This window comes from Bacillus rossius, chromosome 13, assembly GCF_032445375.1.
Source record: "Bacillus rossius redtenbacheri isolate Brsri chromosome 13, Brsri_v3, whole genome shotgun sequence".
NCBI classification, from domain to species: Eukaryota; Metazoa; Arthropoda; class Insecta; order Phasmatodea; family Bacillidae; genus Bacillus; species Bacillus rossius.
In genome coordinates, this window is record NC_086340.1 from 19,881,856 (window position 1) to 19,905,563 (window position 23,708).

At 37.5% G+C, this 23,708-nt stretch overlaps 1 long non-coding RNA gene across 1 annotated transcript in view; it reads right to left on the bottom strand.

Annotated features, from left to right (window-relative positions):
* The window catches only part of LOC134538324 (uncharacterized), a 142,063-nt gene that overhangs the window by 29,403 nt on the left and 88,952 nt on the right, over window positions 1–23,708 (bottom strand). The window contains exon 2 of the long non-coding RNA XR_010076120.1: window positions 23,471–23,515. This is a non-coding gene — a long non-coding RNA (uncharacterized LOC134538324). The remainder of the gene's footprint in view (window positions 1–23,470; window positions 23,516–23,708) is intronic.

The window sequence follows — 23,708 nt, forward strand, 5'->3', positions numbered from 1 at the left end:
TCTTAAATAAGAGTAATTTTTCATGTAAATACGAACTAATACGTTCATAGGTGCAAAACTAGGTGTATAACAATGGTCATAAAAACCTAATTTTACCTTTGTCTAGTCTCTTGTTACTGTTTACTTCTGGCTGATTACGCATCTCGGTAAGACAGCGACGTTAAGTAACAGTGACCCTAAAGCGGTATGAGAAAAATTTACCCAAGAGCCAAATGTCACCAGAGAAAAGCTCTTTTCTCTCCCCCCACCAGTTGGGGAATTATGTCCTTTAAATTGCACTCACCACAACCTGTAGGTAAATAATATCAATCTTTATAATTTTACCAGCATTGTTGCTACGATTAGTCCAAATGAACTCAACCCGAACGCAAATAATACTTTAATTTTCAGGAATAATTATTCAAATTGGTTTAAAGAATTTTCTAGAGACTTTATTATGCAATGATAAACTTCATGGTATTGTGTTCTTCCATTTATATTCTAGACCAGAAGTGTTCTTGTTTGAGCATCTTAAAGTAATTATATAGCTCCCAAAGCAATCTTATTTTTGTTCATGGATTTGTTTCAAACTTTATGCTATGTCCAATAGTGAGAAATTTAGAGAGCTATATATACAACTATGTTTTTTATTTCATTAAATGTTTTTAAATATAAATTTATTTAATATGTCCTAGGTCACGCTACGGCTAGAATACCTAATACCTGGTCCAGAACATACTAAATATCACTACTAACATTTATTCACGTGTAGTAAATAAAATGTACCTATCTGGTTTTTTCCGGTGCATTTATCGAATATATATGTATGTATATATGTGTATATGTATAAACATCACTTACGTAAAAGTTGCATTAAAAAAAACTGTTCACAATTGTTATCTGTAGCGAGGCATGCAACGAGAATGCTGTGATGCGTAGCGTGGGTGAAGTCACGTGGTTGAAACCCTTTTCCCTCCCCCCGTCAATGCTCGCTTCACTCTTTTTTCCCCCGAGGGAACACGGAGGTTGTTTGAACTCCCACCAGAGCGCGCGACTGACAGCACACGCGGCTGGGTTCGCAGATTCTGTCCGCCGTCTACACGAGTGTGTTGGAGGGGAAGGACACCTGCCAGCCTAGCTTGCCTGTTGCCGCGACACAAGGGAACAAGACATTAGAAGAAGGAAACACAAACATTATATTCCAACTTAGAGATATATTTATTTTATTCAATTTTTTTTGGACATACGTCATTTCAGTTTTGCATTATTTGACATGGAAAAAAAATTCAATAATGCAAAAGAAGATATTTAAATGAAATCATAAACCCCTCAGAGAACAAGCCTAAATCAGCTGATGTTAAACAGATGGGCCCAGAAATGAACCTAAACAGATATTACGGACGAAACAACGACGAAAGGACAGACCAACACATTAAAAAAAAATTAAAATATCAGACAGCAAAAAAATAATTCCGTGGAAAAATTTTCAAGCACAGACGAACACGGTGGGATAGCAACGACGAGACAGTTTCGACAAGAACAGGAAACGCAGACAGACAGCAAACATGGAAAACACAGCAAATATAGGAACACAACAATGAAAATAAACAGGTGTTATGGACGACACAATGACGACAGCATCGACGAACACAGAAGGTTTCCTGTGACAAAACAGTTAGGACGTTCCGGGAAATGGCATCTGTTCCCATCATCAGGCATAAACAGACTGGTGCATTTTTATTTCTTATTTTGCATTCTTGAAAATTTTTCAAGACAAACACTGCAGAACTGCGATGATGTATGTCCAGAGTTGTATTAAATCAAAAATACCCTTTGCGTGATAGTTTAAGGAACGGATATATTTATTATCTGACATGTTAGACCTTGCCTCTAATAATTTGCAGTCAACATAATATATCAATACCTGCTCTCATAATCGAACAAAATAAATTGTAGGAAAATATATTATTATTAATAAGACAGTAGCAAACGGAAAAAAAGAAGAAAAAAAAAACGTTTTTACTGCGAGAGTTTGTATACAAATAAATAAATAAAATTATTACATAATACATATTTAATTGTGATTTTTACTTCATACAACAATTTCGTAATTATCTGTTGACTTTTAAACTATCTTTTTTTTTTTGAAAGAATAAGGAAATTTCAAAAGTATAAAAATTAACTCTGTGATAATAAATGTTAGCTAATGTTATCACCCTTAAATATAGCATGATAGAAACTAGAAAACAATTTTTTTTTCATAACTTCGCTAGTAATAAGATAAAATTTAACGATTTCAATATTTTCCTACGATAACTTTACACCACAGCTCAGTCAAAGAAAACAGAAAATTTAAGTGTGTGTTTGTAGATGTATTTTTGCTTGAAGGTTGAGTATTTAAAGTTTTACAAAAATTGAGTAACATGACTAAACATTTTCTGCAGATACAGTCTCTAGTGTTGAAATATTAATTCACTTTTGAAGAAGTTTATATTTTTAGTTGCATACTGTGTCTTAAAACCATTCTGAATGTTTCTTATTTTAAGAATTTTAAAAAGGCTTTCCTTTATTTTTTTATTTTTTAATAAGTAAACATTATTTTTGTTATAAAGTAAATCCTTTTAATTTAAATATTAATTTTATTTTAAAATATGTTACGTTTGAGAAACCGAGAGAAATATATGATGTAGCTGAGAGATCAGCTATCATTTATTTCTTTACTAATTATTTCAGAAAATTATCGTCCAGGTCATGCGTGGAGAAAACAATTAAAAAAAAAGTATTTGTTTTGCATTCCCGTCATCACTATAAACCTATATGTTACATTAAAAGTGGTAAAAAAAATTCTATCATGGTCACTAAGCATCTGAAAAGACATATACATAGGGACCGGAAAAATTCGCGGATTCAATGACCTCTAGGATAGCCTCCATTATCCTCTGCACTTCTCAAGTAAACACGCGTGTTCATTGGTTACTAAATTGTGAGTCGTCTCCACTGGGTAGCTTGTGATTCGACGCTTCTTTGGTTGATAGTCTCTCATTGGCCCAGAGAGCTCCGGTTAAACCGCGAGCCAATAGCAGAACCAGCAGAATTGTACACATGTTTGAATTTCAGCCTATCACGAAATGAATCCGCGAATTTTTCCGGTCTCTACATATACATTTTTTTAAATTTATTCGTTCATCATTAATTTCTTGGTAAGTCAACAATTTTATATTACTAGTTGAAAATAAAACGAAGTTTATTTAAACAGTTTTGGACGTTTTTAAACCAAATGAATCTTTGCCAAAAGATGTTCCCTTAAGAGCTTATTCTTCGAAGACCTCTTTAGAAAAATCTCATCTCATTATACCTTAATTGAAATCGCTCGAATGAATACGCAATTAATTTTTTTTTCTCTCGCAGGTTATTACGTTGTAAATCGGATCTGCATTATAGCATTCCTTAAGCTGAAGAGAAAACTTTGTTTGCATGCTTTTCCATGGCTGAAGAAAGAACATAGTTTAGACGCATAATTTGCCTTCGTAAATACATAAAGATAAATTCCAGAAAATAATAAAATATTTCAGAAGTATAGCTTGGTTCTACCGAGCACAGGCTTCTGGCTGTGGATTGTGGATTGTCGACATCTTGGATTGTGACGTCACGGTGGCCATCTTTGACTCAAAATTCCTCAAAAATTACTCAAAACGACTCATAATTCCTAGAAACTTCCTTATTTCGAGGGAAAATTCCCGTTTTCAGGGAAAATTTTCCGTTTTATTCCTCAAAAATTCAAATATTCGGAATTCGAAAATACTCAAAAGACTTGTCTTAGAAAGAACCAAAATTCCTAAACACGGCTTAAGAGGCCTAAGAGCAAGCCAACCTAAGCCGCCGAGGTCACGACCTTGACCTTAACCGTAAACCGTCGGGTCGGCGCGGGATGACGCGACTGGCCCCCAGCTGCGCTCGTCAGTTCTAGAAGGACGCCGGAGATTACTTAAGCTGGGACGCCGGCCTCCGCGGCTGTTCTTGGGGAGGCAAGAGTTCGGCGTCAGAGTTCCGCGGGGTGTGCGGACCGTGTAACTTGACAGACACTGAGTGACTTGGGGATAAACATATTTAAGTGCGAGTAATTGGTGATTAGGCATTTTTAAGTACAATTATTTATTAGTGATGTAAATATTGGTAATTAATTACACTGTGGAGGAAAAAAAAAACATAATTGGGCTATCCCTGACGAACTCAGTCTTCCCCACAACATTACATAAATCGTAACAATATCTTAAAACGGAATGCATTTTAACTTTTGTTTTGTATTTGCGTCAGTATTAAATAAAACTTGTACACTTTTACCTTGCAAATGTTTATTATTATTTCAAGTTTGCATGTTCTTTTTTGTACTTAAATGATCAGGTTTTTACCTTTTCTCTTCGATCAGCGTTACACAGTTCGTGAGCAAACACCGTATCTCGTCTATGGAAAATATGGTAAATTAAAGGGTTACCAAAACGTTTTTTTGTAGCTAGTTAACCCTTAAGGAGATAATTCACTAAATAGTTTTGGATATATTGTTTTGTATTTTAGCCAAAATTCCAATTCAATCATTATTATTGCTTACGAATGGTTTTATCATTAAAAATTTCATGGTTTTAAAAACGATTAATGGCAAATATGTATTTCAATTCTAGCATAATTTAGAGCATAAATTCATACCTCAAAACAATTTTATATTAGCCTAAAATATTTAACAGATGTTTTTATTGTCTAGGCTATATAATTTATCTGAAATTCAACAATCATATAAGCCTCATTTGACTGTAGTTACAGCGAGCTAATTACCATTCCCGAAGGGCAGGTTTCTGCGATAGTCTATTTTAATATCTTTACCAAAAATGGTTCTTTTAAAGTACTGATTATTAATGGCGTATATATGGATAGAAAATAAACTGATGTTACAGTAATGAAAAGCAAAAATTTCACGATGCAAATCTTGCATTACAACAGAACTTTTCTTTAATTCGAATTACTGAAATTGTGGCCAGGACCCTGGCTCAAATGTTTATGTTATTTGTTGTCAAAGTGGCTTTTTTTAAATTTTTTTTAAAGATTTGGTTGTTAATAATTTATTTTGGTGTTTATTACTTATATTTTGGGTATTAGCTTAGTTGCTGTTTATTCATTTTTAAAAATCTTTTTCGTGGTTTTCAAAGGTATTTTAAATTTTTTTACGTAAATATGATTTTATTTTTTTGTATAGTTTTTAAAAAGGTTAGGATTTAATTAATTTCCGTTTTGTTTTTGATAAAACATAAAATAAAAAAAGCTTGGGTGATGCGCGGGGAGCGGCGAACGTGTGTTTATAAGTGCTGGGCAGTTTTCGTGACGGTTGGTATCATCGAGTCGGCCGGTACTTCCGTGCAAGAGGGACACATCTGCGGCTGAGCGACGGTGTCGGAGTGGGGAAGCCTACAACTCACGTAGTTTCGGTTCCCTGCAAGAATTTCCGAAGATTTCCGAAGTTTTGCGTTTTTTGGTACTAACGCCACTTCAGTCCGCTAAATCAGAAGAAGTTTCCAATGAAAACAAGCATGTTGTGACTGACCTAACCTAACCTAACCCTTCGAATTTTTTTTAATTTCAATTCTTGAGAGAAATCCGAAGTTGCACGAACGTGGTAGGGAACCGAAACTACGTGAGTTGTAGGCTTCCCGTCGGAGTGTAGCGCCGCGCCTTCGGACGAGCTGGTTGTCACAGGCCGCCACGCCGTCAAATGGAGACGCGGGCGTACCGACGCGCGCTTGTTGATACCTGTTTCTGTGGACTTCGAGTTCCCATGGATACCCGGAGCTAGAGACCGGAAAAATTCGCGGATTCATTTCGCGATAGGCTAAAATACAAATAGTTATACCTCAGTGCTGCCTCTGCTATTGGCTCACAACTCACCTGGGTGACTCTGGGCAAATGAGAAACACCCGACCAAAGCTTTATCGAATCACAGGCTGCTACGTTGGGACGTCTCACAAGACAGACAGCCAATGAGTGGGTAGCATTTGACCGAGTGTAGGTATAACTATGGAGTTCATCCTGCAGGTCATTGAACCCGCGAATTTTTCCGGTCCCTACCTGGAGCACGTTCGCTCGGTCGCGGGTCGCGGGTCGCGGTTTGTAATTCAACCACTTTTATTGGCCACGAAATTTATATGCATTTTTTTTTGCTACAGCTAACGAATGTTTCTTTCAACTTCGGCGCGAACGGTAAGTGCTTTGATCTGATTTTTTTTTTTTTTTTTGCTGGTGCCGGTGCTAACTTTGGCTACAGCGTGAAAAGAGGAAGACATGTTGACTGCGCTTTTTTGCGAGTATAAAGGCCACCTGAAATGAGCAAATTTTATGAGTACTTTTTTTTGGTGTGTGTGCCATCTAAATTGACTGGTTCTAAATGAGAACTTCAATGGATTAATTCAAGCAGCTATCCACGAGTACTTCAATAAATTGTAAAATGTCGTTACCAAGTTTTTGGCATCTAAATTACACGAGTGTGATTTTTTTTTTTTTGGCTCGCGACAGAAAATGAGCTGGTTGTGGAACGACTTTTTGGAAGAGTTGAAACTGATACCGAAGATTAAATTGGATTTTTTAAAAAATACGTTTTTCTAGTTGGTTCACTCACTACCCAAATTTGCGTAGGACATTGTATCAAACTTCATTTGAATTATAAACTGAAATTATAATATTTTAAGAGTAATTTTTTGTAAAATTTTATTAATGCGAGCTCGTAGTTTAGTAATTTAAATTTGTGTAGGAATGTATAATATATTATAAATTTTAATAAATTCTCATTTGTTTATAATAATACTTTTTAATTATTTTAGAAAGTTAAATTATAGTTGCCTCTTGGGTTATTAATAGTAATTTCATGTTTATATCCATATTATATTCTTTGGAACTCATACATTTTAATGCATTTTTTAAACAAAAATTTGGTAAAATAAATTTGGTGAATCATGATAGCGAAAGTTGATTTTCAATTTACGAAATGGCCACAACAACACAGCATATTGATAAGTTGTTTGCTAGTTCAATTTGTTTTATTTAGCTTAACACTTAGTCTAGGTTAGTGTAGACATATTTTGCATTTGTTTGGAAACTGTTTGAAGTTCGCGTTTAAATATTAGGCCAATATATTAGTAGGGATTATATTCGGCCACGTAAAGCATATTTTCCATAAGTTTAAATTGAACCATGCAAATAATATTGCACTAATACAGTTTTTACTCACAAAACATAATATGTAGATTAACATCAGTCTCGCACTAATTTTACTTATGTAAATTTACAATTATCAATAATAATAATTTACAAATGTGCAAATAAACATAATCAAAACACAGGCTCTTGTAAGTAAATAGATTTTACAGCTATCAAGTATCGCCTACGATAAGCAACTTTTTTTTTAAAATTTCAATTGATAGTCAACAGATAGCCAGATAGCGAATGTATAGTATAGGAAATATACTTCATTTGGCGACAGAGGGTGCAATATGACAGCAGCCAATGCACAAATTATAACGTGCTGCTTTTTTGCCCAATAAAATAGGTTCTACATTGGCTATGGGAAAAAAAATGAAAGCCTAATTTAGTAGGTATCTATCGATGGCTACATCAACCTATAACCGCACTGCCGTAGCCGCGTATCTAATATCTAAGGGAAAAAAAGTGGAAAAGCTGCCTTCCCCCAATTTTAGAATTGGAAAAACAAGTAGCGAAGAGCTGTAGTTATAGAATGACTAATATTACAAATTATTGTTCAATTTTTTTTTGTAAATAATCTTTCTTTAGTTAGTTTTCGCTACCCTCATGGTATAGTTTGAATTCCGAAAAAAAAGCCTCCTTTTTTGAGCTGGATGCAATGCAAAATATTATTTTTTTTTCGTAAATGGATCATAAATATTAATGTAAAATTATAGATATTTGTAAATTAAAACAACCGTATGACCAGAAAATAGTGTTCGCAGTAATACTGGGTTCGGATTCTTGTGTAGTCCCGGTACCTCCAATAAACAAAGTTATTTGAAAACCGTCACATGAATAGCTAGCTATCCAGTATTATCTGAGCACGTTAATAAGGATTATTAAAAAAAAACCTCAAATTATTAAATAATCCATTTTATTTTCCACGGTATGAAAAAAAAACTTATGCTTTCATTTTTGTAAGAAATATTCAAGTGTTATCTCGAAAGATAAAAAAAAATTGTGTCATGTACGCGTGTCTGGCGCCAAGTTAAGATATCAAAGCACAGAAAAGGTCCAGCCACAAGGGCTTCAGGGGTTGGATGGGGGGAGGGGGGAGAGGAAGGGCGGTCGGCGAGTGGTGGTCGCCTGTTCCTGCGCGTGAATGCTCGTGCCTGCCGGCGGCGACCTCTGACCCCGGAGTGGCTGAGGGCGTTATCGCCGCCCTTAGGCCGGACACCCCTCCTCCCCCCCCCCTCTCTCTCTCTTCACAGCCGCAGCCCGGCGTGCCTGTCTGCTCCTCGCCTCGCGACGGCTTCACTGCCAGGGGGCGCCACTCAACACAAGGGACATGGCCGCTGTAACTCAGCACACGTGATAGAAGTGAAACTTCTTTGGCAATTCAAACTTCGACTGGTAAGTATATCGTAAGGGATAAAACGGCAAAGAGAGGGAGAAAGAGAAAGAGAGAGAGAAATTGAGATAAAGAGAGAAAGAAAATGACAGAGAAATAAAGAGAGAAAAAGATAAAGAGAGAAAGATATAAAGAGAGAAAGGTATAAAGAGAGAAAGATATAAAGAGAGAAAGAGATAAAGAACAAAAGAGAGAAATAAAGGGAGAAAGAGAGAGAAAGAGAGAGAAATAGAGAGAGGAAGAGAGAGAAATAGAGAGAGTACAATTTTCTAAATAAATTGTACCAACTGTTTTAATACTCACACCGTAAAGAAAAACTGTGCTTGTTACTGTTTCTTCAAACAATTCTGCCGTTTGTAACACGCCAAAAACTCTGGACGAAATGTGAAATTCATAACAGGTAGCGCTATCTACGCGGCGAATGCAGGGACTGTCTCAACAGCGCTCTCTACGCTGCTGGTTGAACAAGGAGGAACGCGATCGCGCTGTTAGCAAGTATAAAATTCAAAGGCGTTCAAAGCTGACTGTGTAGGATACCTATATCTATTTTCGGAAGCAAGCGCATGTACCCGCACTCTCTGTCTTATACTTTCGTTCATCTGTCTCCCTCGGATGTAATTTTTTTTTGTGGGCCAGTGACGAATCAGAGCACAAAGAGAAGAACGAAAACGAGCCCACCAACGTATTTAGCATAGTTCTCTCGTTATATATCTTTGGCCAAGTACCTATTCTCTGGTATTTTCGCGTCGGAAACGTATCACAACAATGTTTCACGAAAACCTTGCATTAAAATTTGGTCTTGAAATTTTACTCTCATCGCGCCCAAAGAAGTTTTAAATATAAGAAAAACACAGAAATTTCTCAAACATAAAATAAAAAAGTAATTATATAAGCATCCTTAGTTCAGAATTTATGGAATGTTATATTAACGGAGTTCCGTACTGAGTATAATGGCTTAAAAAAAAGTACTTTGGAATAATTTTTGAAAATGTTGAATTATTTGGGTAACAATGAAATAAGCATGGCTTCCATGTGCAAGTTTGCAAACATATTCAAATTATTATTATTTTTTTGCAATTGTAACTCAGGTTATTATTTCCAACACTCATACTTTGCGGTTATGCAGGTTTTAATTTTTGAGACATAAAGGAATCATTTTAATATATTTTTTTAGTTGTTCCTAATTGAAAAATAAATAATCTTAAACATTATTTTGTGAATATTCCCAGCAACGAACGACCACAGTAAAATCAGTGTTGCCAACATTTACTTTTTAAAAGTTAACGACACTCTTGGGTTGTTAAGTTTCCTATAAATACCGCACATTTCCTTGATTTCCAAAGTAAAAATTAAATGCATTAGTTACAGCGTTGAGCTGCCACTCTTTATCTGCCTTGCTTTTATGGCAACTACTAGCTCGTCAGTCACAGAGAATAATCCTCGTTCAGTTCTCAAGGCTCATTCCACTGTGAAACAATCAAGGTAACGTTCCTAAACATGTAAGTAAAGTTATTACAGCCTGTGTCATGTAACAAATTTTTTTCGACGTGAATAGATCCTAAAAATCGAGATGCTAGTTTGAAAAGTGGAGTGTAACAAAAATATTATAGATTTTGAAAAATTGTAAAATATAAACTGGGCTTTTTAAATTCGAAATGTCCACATATAAATAGTGGGTAAGGGTTAACGCATGCGTCACAATAAACTTTTTTTATATTTAATTTATATATATATATATATACATACATAGTTTCTCGATCGTTCGATTACGGGTGACTCGTTCTACTTTGAGAGCAGCTATCGGACACACGCGTTAAACAATTTTTTGAATCAAAATAAAATATAATTTCGATCAGAAAATAGTCAACTATTTAAACCACGTGTCAAACACCGTACCAATATCTCATTCGGGTTACGACGACTTAGCCTAACATAACCTACCACACCCCAGAGGGGGAAAAAAAAATATGTTATGCATTTAAAATTACCTATAATCTAGCCCGTTTACTTCGGTAAACTTCAGAACTTTTCATTCCTTAGGCTGTTCATCCGTGCGAAGCGGTGTTTCGTAGCTAGAATTTCATAGGACCAGCTTTCACCGTTTTCTGGAAGTGGGAGAAAAAAAAAAAAAAAAAAACCCTGATAATATTCTATTTATCCCCGTTGGTTGCAACCATGGCAACAGACTTGACGCCATCAACAACGACATCCATGGTTACGAACGAAATACATCCAAACTTCTCCCAGCAGCAGGAGAGTAACTGATACCGAATGGGGAAATAATCGCCAGCATGCTGGGCGACGCGAGGGACGCGTGCCTGAGGCTGGGCGGGCTCTCCCGGGATCTGCTGTCCGGGGAGTCCCTGCTGACGGCGCTGCTGGACTCTGCGCTGCTGTACCTGGGCCGCGGGGTGTGGCAGTCTCTCTGCCGCCGCCTGGGGGGAGTCTGCTGCGCCTCGGCCGGCGTGCTGATGGCGTCCGCCGCATGTCTGCTGTACCGTTCCTGGCGCGAGGCGGCGGCGGCGGACAGGCTGCGCGAGCTGACCCGGGTCCTGTCGGCAGGGACCGGCGAGCTGCGGGCGCGGCGCAGGGAGAACTCCGCCGCCCTGAGGAGCCTCGCGCGCAGGATGAGGTTATTGGAGCTGGCGACTAGCTCCTCTCCTCCGGACACGAGCGCCGACAAAGACGCGAAGGCGCCCGGTAGCGTTCAAGTCATCAAGGAACCCCGCAAAGAAAACCCCGCAGGAGAAGGTTCGTCGCGTGGCCACAAAGAAACTAGGACCAACGTTGGCGCTGCCGAGCGTGGGACGGGAGAGAAAGTCTGTCCGGCGGAGCCGTCGTCGGCCGCGTCACGAGCTGGTGGTCGTTCGGGAATCAGCGTCGGGACCCGAAGCACGGGCGAAGCGGAGCCGAAGAAGCCAGCACCGGAGGCCCCGGCGAGCGCGGGCGACCGTCGCGCGAAGAAACGCGCCGGGGAGCCGGCGAAGAAGAAGAACAACTGCCGGTCGACGACGGGCCTCGCGCGGCGTGAAGAAGAAGAAGGCGGCGTGAAGGAGAGTTTGCTGGTGCTTAAAGAGATGGTGAGGTTGAGACGCTCGGAGTTGTTGGACGGGCGGGAGAGCGTGAAGGAGCTCTCGGCGGGGAGCGACCTCGGGCCCGCTGCGACGACGACCTCCGCGAAGAGACCGGAGGCGGGGCTGGCGAAGAACAGGACGGAGCCGTCCGTGAAGCCGCGGGGGCGGGTCCCGGGGACAGCCGCGAGGTGCAGCAGCGAGGCCGCGAGTCCCAGGAGCAGCAAGGACGAGGCACGTCCCGCCAGGACCTCCTCGGCGCAGGACCAGAAGGAGCGGCGGCACAAGGTCTACGGCGGCGGCCGCAGACGGGACCTGGACTCGGAGCTGACAGCCACCATCGAGCAGCGCAGGAAGGAAGAGCAAATGGTCGCGAAGATGTTGAAGCGACAGTGAAGAGGCTATCCCCACAAGGGATTAAAAAAAAAAAAATCCCTGTGTTTTATGCCTCGAAGCTTGGCATTTCATTCTGTAACATTGACCAGCGGAACGGTTTCAACGGAGTAGGATCCCTCTCACTTGGTTGTCGGAAAAAAATTATGGTGTCCACATCTTATATAATCTGTTGTATTTGGAGTTATATATCGCTCAAAGTTTGTTAGTGTCATACAACTGTTTCTTCAGTACACGAGACTTTAATAAACTATATTTTAAATTGTTCCGTATACAGATAATTCTGATGGTGGTGCTGAAGTTTGATTATCTATAACGACTATAACTAGGAGATTGAATCTTTCGCTCTATGGTTAAACATTTTTTTTCCCCCGTTGTCTGGGTTTCATGTATGGTTGAGTTTCACTCAGGTAAATATCTACTGCGGCCACACGAATCACAGCCTCTCAGCGAGAAAGCTAACGCGCCCTGAATGGTCTGGCCAAATAGGGCAAATGCTTTATTTGTAGATGGGCACCAATCACAAGGAATGATCTGCTGGTGGGGACATATTTGCTTGCAGTCTAATGGGCGTGCAGATATTTTCGCGAAAAACTACAAGACCCCATCGATACCTATACATAATACAGATCTGTCTTGTTTCTCTTTTGTGCTCTTTTTTCCCTCAACACTGTGGCCCTAGGCACTAACGCATTAATCTCAAAGAGCGTCAGTTAGAAGGTGCTATGGTAGTAAGTTTTTATTTTAAAACTGAGATTTTTTTCACCTAACTTAAGCAAAACCCTTGCTAAAATCATTTAACCTGAAATAGGAACCATGAACATGAGCCTTAGGTAATCATAAATGAACAAAAAAACAATATATATATATATACAATCATAAAAAATCAAATCAAAATAATAAACCTCAAAAAATAAACTAAATGACAATCTACCAAAATATTTATAAAAATATAAAATAGAAACAAGTACCGGTATCGGAAGAGAAGAAAATAAAGTATGAAATAAAAAATATACACCAGCCTGGAGACGTTCAGGTTGATATCCCCAACCAAAAATCAAAAATATTGTAGGAATAAAACTAGCCTCAAATAATAAATAAAATAAAATCAAATTACTTATTGAAGAAGTAATAAATAATTTAAAAAATAAAAATAAAGAAAAAAGGAAAAAATATATAAAATAATACCCATATTGAGAAATAGATCCATTAGCCAAAATTAAACAGTGCCAGTTTTATTTTTTACCGCAATGATTTTCCATGCACTGTGTTTTTTTGTTGTCCTTTTACGAGAATATTTCTTCGAAACTCAAATGTCAACTATATCACTTGTAAAATTGCGAGGCAGAGATTTGTACCGTTGGAAATTTACAATTGGCAACTGAATTTCCAAGGATTTCCCTTGTTAAAAGTTCAAACATTTTTACAATGTGCGTTATTTATGTGGAGTGGTTGTATCAACGTAGTTACTTTGAGAGTAAATGTTTCATAATATAAAAAAATATTTTTAGTGCTAAACGGAACGATACTAGTGTGAATTTAATTAATAATTAGTATTAAAACATTATGCTTGTATAAATAGGCGTTTTTTCTCACGTTTAAAAAATTAATTTATAATATAAGCTTGAGCAATTAGTCATATAATATTTTATGAATTAAAAAAAGGTTTTTCTTTATTCTTTATGATAAACTTCAAAGGCAATTCATACATCAATCCGAACATGAACAAAGAAAAGGTAAACATGGGGTATAATGTTTAGATTTAACACAATTCAATTTTTATTTTGTCATTAAACTCTTGGTTTTTAGAATATCACGCATAAAACAATAGAAAAACGATTTTCCAAAGTTTAAAATTTATTTATTTGTGTTGTAAAATTCAAAATGGTAAAACATTCTATTTCATATTCTCATTTTTGTAGCTTTTTATACATAAATTATCTTTTAAGGTTTTCAAAATAATTAAAAAAAAATGTAATGGTGAGATTAATTATAAAATATCAATTATAAATTAATTCAATGTAAATCCTCGTCAAAAATACCTAAATAGAGATGCAAAATAAATTCGTAAACAAGAAAAAAAATTATATTGCGAGCCGAATTAATTATTTATTAAAATGTTTAATGGAATTTTTCAACGGAGTCGCTTTTTAAATGCGTTGTTAAATAACAGACAACTCGAACTCCATTATTTGGAATCCTGTAACATATTCCGTGTACGTGCACAAACGCAATTGCAAACAGGGTAGGTAATATGATTACTCTGCTCGTTAGGACAAAAAAAAATTAAAACAATAATTACTAAAAATTACTAGCCAGGCGTTCGTACTGTGCTGTTGTTCATTGATCATGCAAACATGTAATTCAACCGTTACCACAAAGGGCTTAACGAATTTTCAAATCTCTGCCATGCAGGCACAACATCAGATTTCAACACAATGAAACAGTTTTGGACAGTTAGCTGTGGTCAAGAAATCGCTTTAACTTGGCCGCATTCAAACCGGTGTTCTGGTTTAGCGGTTTATAAAACCACCAGTATAAATTGTTTTCAAAAATAGCTAATCTAGTAAACCGATTAGAATGTATAAGTATATAGGATGTCACGTAACTCAAAAACAAGCTGAAAATAGTTGACAGACCTACTACCTAATTAAGATTAAAAATCAGATAAAAAATTTAAAAAAAATATATATATTTTTGCGCTATAGGCGTTATTATTTTTTAATGTTTTAAAATCACCACCCAGCACCAAATGATTAGATATCGTGACAACAAATTTTTGTTACGCAAGCATAAATAACCCTGCTGCAGATAACAGTTAAAAATAAAATCACACATAGTATATATTTATGGGGAAAAAATATTTATTTGCACGACTTATGCAAAAAAACTTTTTAATTCGGTAACTTTGACATTACATGCTGCAAAAAAACTGTTATGCTAACTTGCCGAGTTATTTATTTCACCCACTTTTCAAACAATTTTAAAAGTTAGACTATAAATATGTAACGGAATGAATAGTCATAGTTACCTGATTACAATGTTTAGCCGCATAAGTCGTGCAATGAATTTTTTGACCCAAAAGTACTACGTGGTTGATTTCGTTATAAATAGTTATGAATAGAAGGGTTATTATGGATTGCGTAGAAAAAATTAGTATTCATATTATCTAATAATGTGGTCCAAGGTAGCGATTTTAAAACTTATGAGAAAATGATATTAACTCAACTACGACAATTTTTAATTTTTTTTATTCATAACCGTAAATAATAGGCCTATCAACTGCTTTCTGCTTGCGGTTGAGTTCCTGAAACATTCTGTAAAATGAAACATTTTTTAATACAGTAAAAAGTCATCACCTTTTATTTTGAAGTACGCAGGTTAAAAATTAGGCAGGGATCTTCGTATGTTTTATATCATCTTCGTAAATTTTCAGTGAGTGAGTTTACTTGTACTTTGATGGTCAACTTACGAGTAACAGGCGGTTTGCCTAACGGCGGTTTGCCTAAACATGATTTCTTTACGGCGATTTGCCTAAAGTCATTTCGCCTAAAGGCGTTTTGCCTAACGGCGATTTGCCTAACGGCGATTTGCCTAACGGCGATTTGCCTAACGGCGTTTTGCCTAACGGCGCTTTGCCTAACGGCGTTTTGCCTATCGCCATTTTGCTAATGGCGATTTGCCTAACAGCGTTTTGCCTAACCTAACCTAACCTAACCTAACCTAGCCTAACCTAACCTAACCTAACCTAACCTAAGCTAACCTAAGCTAACCTAATCTAACCTAAGCTAACCTATCCTAACCTAAGCTAACCTAACCTAAGCTAACCTAAGCTAACCTAACCTTACCTAACCTAACGGCGTTTTGCCTATCAGCAGTTTGCCTAACGGCGATTTGCCTAACGGCGATTTGCCTAACGGCGTTTTGCCCAACGGCGATTTGCCTAACGGCGTTTTGCCTAACGGTGATTTGCCTAAAATTAGGCAAAACGCCTTTAGGAATAACGACACATACTCCAACTTACCAGAAACATATTGGGGAGTCAACCCAACCTTAAAATTTTTTTTAAGTCTAAAGGAAAAATTCGTTCTTTTAAAGTACGCGTGAACACTGGTACAAATCACAGTACGGCATTTTCAACGAAGAATTCACCTCAAATAATGCAGAGTTCTTCGAAATCTCAGATAGCTGAATGCATCTAGAAATGACACCGTAATGCGTCTTGCCAGTTATGTTTTACATTGTAAACAAGGTTCACATGCACGTGGAAAAACAAAAGGAATATTTTTTTATGTAGACTATAGAAAAGTTTTGAAATGTTTTGTTTATATAAGTACGAGTATTATTGTTGGTCCATTTGCAAAATAAGTGAACTCAACACCCGTAAACTTACGAATATTACAGTACATTTTCGAATATCCCTGGATAATTAAAAAACCAGCGAGCTTCGTAAATTTAGACGGAAAAATTCCAACAGAGTTATGAAGAGTTAATCTGCGATTAATTATTTGTTTAATTACAATGCATTCTTCTTTGGAAATATGGTAATTTTACTGTAATTTCTAAAAGTGAATGCGTCTTATGGATAGAGTCCCGGAAATTTCGCGGATTCCTCTGGCCTCAGGATAGAATTCAAAGTTATAGGTGGTGTGCTCGACCCATGTTTACTTTCCCATTGGTTTATTTCTTAACGAGAACATTTTTATCCTTGTTATTTGGCACTACCTGATTAGCTTACTTCTCTCCTAGCTGGAAATCGTTGGCTCACGGTCGTAGAGGGGCGTGTCTAGATAACTGCGGTCCAATCATTAACACAGTGCGACAGTGTGGAGGTTTGCATTCTAGCTTGCGACTAAATGAATGCGCGAAAATTCCGTGGCTCTATTTATGGATCGATATGCCAGTTTTAAAAGTGGAAAGTACCGAAAATAGATGAAAATTGGGCTTATAATATTCGAGCAGCCCATACATAAAGAGTGATTAGGGTTTACGCTTGCGGCAATAAACAGTTTTTTTTTTAATCTACAGGACACAAAGATCCGGTAAAAAAAAAAACAATTTTTTTTTTCACTTTTACAAGGATAGTCCTTGGAAACTGAGTAGCCAACGGTATAACTTTTAAAACTGCAATGGAGAGCACTGTGCCGTTTGCAATTTTTACAAAGCTCTGCCTTGCAGATTTACAAGTGATATCGTTGGCAACTCAGTTTCCACAGATTTCCCTTGTTAAAAAAGCACAAATATTTATTTTTTTACAGTGTAGGCAATTTTTCTCGAACGTTTGATTCCGGGTGACTCATCCACTTCGAAAGCAGATATTGGACACACTCGTTAACCTGTCTGAACCAAATGTAACTAATTTCGAGTAGAAAATAGTGAACTATTTAAACCACATTTCAAAAGTTAAAAAAAAAACTCTTTTCTATAACAATTGTGAGACGTGATTACGAAGAACAGTTCGAAAAATTAAAATTTCGAGGTATATTGTGAATCTGTACAAACGGAATCGCAACCGATTAGAAAGGGCTGGAAAAATTCGCGGTTTCAATGACCTCTAGTAGGATAGACTCCACGATACTCTATGTACTCGGGTAAAATGCACCTGCTCAATGGTTACTGACTCAGTGACACCTTTTGACTGGGATGCTTGTGATTCGACGCTTCTTTTTTTTTTTTTTTTGTTGAGGGTTTTTCATTTGGCTCAGAGTTCCCCAGATGAAACTGTAGTCCAATCACTGAAGCAGCATTTGGATTCTTGCCTGTCGCAAAAATGAATCCGCGAATATTTACTGTCTCTTAACGATCAGAAGTAAGGAAAAGCTTGTGAGGATTACACAGACTATACTCGCCGGCGCTTGACATACCAGACTCTGCAGAGAGAGGAAGGAAGCCAAGATGGCGGACGTCATCCGGTCTGGTACGAGATCTGGCAACACCGATGCCAAATCGCCGCCGGTCTAGCAGGACGTATTCACGTCCCGACGCAGCCTACCCCATTTATTTTGACGTGAATACCGTCTTAAAAATTGCTTCCATTGTGGGAGGCAATTAAAAAAAAAAAACGAACGATAACAAAAATCGGGGGGATACAGCTTGGTGTTGCAGCTACATATCTATCAACTCCATCCAACATTTAATTAATAAAATAATTAATAAAATAATTCGTTACGCTAAGTGAGGACCGTGACGCATCGCGCGCGGTGGAGGGGGAAGCGCCGCCATTTTGAGGTCATTTTGCTGCGTTTCGAGATTTCCATTTAGTTTAACTTCTGACTCGGAGAAGCTAAAACGTTCGTTTGAGTTTCAATCGTCAACTCTCGTCATAATCCATCGATGGCATACATAAAACATTAGTGTGAAATAGTTACAGTGAATATATATGGTGTTATTGTATAGAAAATATTATTACCTGTTACGTACACGTATTCACGTACAGCACACGGCCGTGTCCATGACACAGCCTCACCCCATCATTAATTTTTTCCTGCGTTCACTGGAACTACGGTGCGGAATAATTCTTACGACTCTTCGAGGCGGTTTCTAGAATCTTCAAGCTGGAAGGCGGAGTGCAATCTGCTTCTCCTCTTTTGACACGGGCTGCCCCCCCCCCCCCCCTTCTTCACGTCTTCGAACACACGCCCTTCTCTTGTCCTCTGTACTCCACGGGAGCTGCGGTTAATACAGCCCTGTGCGGAAGCCCTTGTTCGCTGCTTGATTAATGCCGCAGACTGGTTGCAAATTATGGCACCCTGTGTCCCGCGTTCCGCCGACTCTCTGATGCGGCTCTGAATGTCAAAGGAAACAGCAAAAATGATAAAGCAGTGCGTTTCACCCAGTTACATGCTGTACCTCGACGAAAATCAAATTCATATTTTTTATAAATGCAAAAAAATACTGTACGACAAAAATAAATGGCATGAATTAGGTTTCTATCTTTCTTCCTTACCAATTCATCTCAGTGTGCAAGACTCAAATTTTTTTATCTTTAATTCACTGATAATTTAACGCCAGACTGCTGGAATGGACACGTTATTGGGATAGCGAAAAAATTTTATTTTACGTTATATTGGAGCATTGCTGTTTCGGGAATAAATTTAGTAGATGCTCATAGACCAGTAATACACCGTTAATTTTAAATTCAAGTTTTACTTCGCTCTACTTTTCACCCATAGATGATTTGGTCTACAGTTCTAGCCACAGAAAAAAAAAATCTTGATTACTGTGTAAGCAATTATGACGTACCCATCCCACCAGGCTGAATTTAAAATGTACAAAAATAATATTTCTATGTTATTGTTGAGAAATAAGTACCGATGTACTCAGCTAAATATAAATAGTGTGTCACTTGATAAACGTCTGAGGAAAAAAAAAACTATTGGTAACTATACAAAGAGTAGGTTAGAATAGAAAAAAAAAATATTATTTTATTACAGATTTGTGCCTTCTTTTCTTGACGGTATTAAAATGAGGGGGAAAAAATGACGTTTTACGTATAACATGCATTGCGTTTAGTTGATAAAGAGTTTTCAAACCTTTTAAAATCCTGCTGTAAATAAATTCAACCCCTTTAGGGAATTAAAGTTGGTCCTATAAAATATTTAATTACAGCAAACAAAGTTTCCGTTTCTCCGTTACGCGAGATACATTTCGTCAGCCATTCAACGAACGATTAGCAAGATTTTTTTTAGATTGCCGCCCGTTTTGAAAACGGGAAGTTACCGAGCGGTCTCTGACGCGGGAAGTTAAATATAAACGAGTTTTAATGGAGCCCCGGAGCCGTTGAATGGGGCAGATGAGTGGAGCGGCTGGAATGTGCGTGGAGTTTCCGCGGGGGTGAGGGAGGGGTGGGGGGCCATCGATTTTCTGCACCGAATCATATTTAAAACTTCGTGCCGCCGCGACAGATGAAACGGCGAACCGTAGGGAAAGGAGGAAGAGGAGAAAAAGGGGGGAGGGAGGGGAGGAAATTGGTCTTCCGTGCATTCAAATGAAGTCACCAACGCTCTGATAAATGCGCGCTAAAAACGAGGCGAATATAAAAAAATTAATAAATAAAAAATTTGAGCGAGTGTTTCGGTACTCGCCACAGACTTGTAACATCTAACCTCACCTCGGTAACGAGCGAATTCGCGTGCATGTTCATGTTGCAAATACACTTGTAATACGATACTCGGACCTGAAATTATACGCTGAGTTCTTGAAAATAATGCCGAGCGCGATAAATATGAGTGCAAATTGTGTTTTCACTACATTTCCGGATGCGTATCACACGTAGTTTTCGCACCCGCCGCTAGAATTCGCTGCCGAAGCAGCTACATTGAATATGGAGTCATTAGATTTGCAGGGTGAAATGACAAACTATGCAATGAAACGGCTCCGATAAAAAAAAACAGCTTAAACCCGGCTTGAGACCTGAATTTCGACAGCCGTGGGACAATCGAGAAACACTGCCCTCTCAGACGAGAGTATTAAAATACAGAATAACTTGTAATAACCTCAGAAGGTAACTCTACCCTGACGATGGCGGCTGCAACGTAGACCGAAAAGTCGGTGTAATATTTGCCTTGGACGCGGCTACAACCCAGAAGCCAAGCTACTTTTGACAATGACCGCGACAGTCTGCGATCTTTATAAAAGGTACTTGTTGGAATCATTAAAAAAAAAAAAAGAAAAAACAGAATGAGAATAGAAAAGTAGCTTACAAATGTAACATTTGCGCCTGAAAAATGTTGTAGTGCATGTGATGTGACACAGACAGAGTCAAACCCGGGCCATATGTCAGATAAAATAAGACATCGCCACGAAAAATAAGAAACATAAAATCTTTAACAAGCCTTCTTCTGAAATAACACACGTTATGTTTGAGCTCAAAATACCGAAGTCCCAGGTGTTAATATCAAAGCGAGAACACAAATGAAAAAGTTTATTCATATTCGTTTTGACAGCCACAATAATAATGCTCTCTGCAAACAAGGACTCAATATAATACATGTTAATTGATATCACTATTTTCGATACTTGGCATATTATTCAACCTGTTCACGTCAAATGTCAGGCAAACAGGCTAAGCGTAACCGAACCACGAGACTTTCTTTTTACGACACTTTTCATAGCTTTCAAACAGGTCATGTACAACGTCTGACGTATAGACCAAGTATCTCCGAACCAAGATGTATTTTTCGTCGATACTCGACCTATCTTTCAACCAGACCATGCACAATGTCGGGCGTATAGACCAAGCGAATCCGAACCGCGAGGCCTTCTTGGGCGATACCTGTAAAATGCTCCACGCTTACAACAGAACCAAGAGGTGCTGGACCATTAAGTAATCAGTGGCGAATACAGACTTGACTAGGAACATTTAACGAAAAGGACACACGCTAAACACACAATCAGCAAAACGGACACACATTCAACAAAAATCAAGAACACACAATTGACACACATTCGTCAAAAAAGACACATTTTGGACACACAGTGGACACATTCGTCAAATAGGACACACGCTGGACACACATTCGATAAAAAAAAAAGGATACACAATGGACGCACATTTGTCAAAAAGGATACACTAGACATCTCCGTCCAGCCTTGTGAATTTTTGTAATATTTGTGATTAACGTGCTTGAATTTAGGTATTTATGGCAAAAGTACATGACTATTATTAACTTAATATGAATTTGTATGCAATTTCCTACACGATGCAAGAACAAATTATCAAGATACTCAATGACTGTGGTAGGTATCAAACACACGACCCTTGCTCCACGAGTGACTGTCACTTTGCGTGTGCTAACTCCATTCTCCTCTGTCCTGCTGTTTCGTGTAATATTGATGTGTTTTATTTGTTGTATCGGGGACCTTAGACTTTTTCATATATGATTATTAGGGATACCTAGGCTTTTTTCGCGAATAAATCCGAACGCCTATTAAAATGCAACAAAGTATATATACCCTAACCAGCGGTCGGTTTATTCTTTGTGATTGGCGGCCGTCTGCGAGACAAGTCGTCGCCTAATTTGAACGAGCCACTCAGGACGCGTTTGCTTCCGCGCTGAATTACTGTGATTGGTGCAGTAACAATCGACATGTACCTGGAAGAAACTCACCCAATCAAGAAACACAGACGATGCTAGAGTGTTTTAACTTTCAGCTAGTCTCGGAATTTTTTCGCGAAATATGCATGCCCCTAATGATTAGTCTACTTAATTAATTCTGAACTGCCTGATATCAGACCCGAGTCGAACGAAACAATCAAAATTATTTTAATAAGTGATTTTTAATGATTTTAGAATTCGTTCCATATTTCCTGGTTGTTAATTTCGAATGATGGTCAGTAGGTCATCATCGGCTTACTGGAGCCCGGTATATGAGGAATTAAAATCTCTTTTATTATTTTTCGCCATGTTTTAATAAATGATTTTTACCTTAAAATATTTTTTTTTTACATCGAACTAGGTTCGAAACAAGGACAGAAATGAATTGAATCATTTAGTAAATGAATGAGTGATGATCTGATAATTTGTAGAAATTGTTTATAAATCTAGATTAATAATTATGGAATTTAAAATATGGCGGATATCGTGACAATAATGCGCTCTAGCGAGAGAAAAAAAACACGAAGCAAATGTGGTGGTAGCACTCTTTGGCAGACGAAAAGAAAATGTTATTTAAAATATGGTCGCAATGACGTCACACGGGTTGGTGTGATATCTGCATTAGTGGAGGGAGGTCAGTCTGAGAGTGGCCTCCATGGAGGAAGGTCCTAAAGTCGTTTTTATTTTGCCTTCACCGGTATTGAAGCAAGGCATCTATGAGGTAAATGCGTTTTTATTTCAATAATTTAACTAAATACATTTTTTATAAAATTATTTTTTAAATTATTTATGTTAATAGTTACGTATTTTCAAGTTGGCGGAGGTGATGTCATAATTAAAAAAAAGACGGATTGTTTTTGAATGTAAGATGGCTGATGTGAGGTAAGCAAGATTTAGTATTAAAATTGTACTTAAGTATTTTTTTAATTTTTATACATAAAATACATTTTTAGTCTCACAGAGAATTGAACCGAAAACCGAAATGGATGACAGAAGCGTCTAAGAATGCAGTGCACTTAGAAATAATTATCGAAATGGCTACGGCAAATGTCGTTTTGGAAAAAAATACATCTGACTAAATATATTTATGTAGTATTAGTTTTGGAAAGCTTAGGAGTAATTTTTTTTCTCTTTATATCATCAGTCATCATAGATGATTATTATTGTCAAGTTTATCCTCCTCACGCAATTAAGAAAACAACGAAAATTCAGGACAGGATAATGCTAAAGAATAACACACTATGGACTACTTTAGCTACACTTTGAGAGAAATAGATATGTAAAAACAAAATACTTACTTTTGTATCTAAGTAGGTAACCACCCTTCACTTGTTTTACCATTCCTGAAACAAAGAGAATAATTATGTTGTAGGTATCACAGCATGTCCATAATACTTACGAAGTATCCGTTCAAATCATTTAGGAATCAAAAGGTGCCTCATTTATTTCAAGAGTTTTTAGTGAAGTTTAATATTAAAACTTTGCTTTGTTAAGGCAAAGAGCACATATCATCATTAAAAAAACAACAAACTAAGA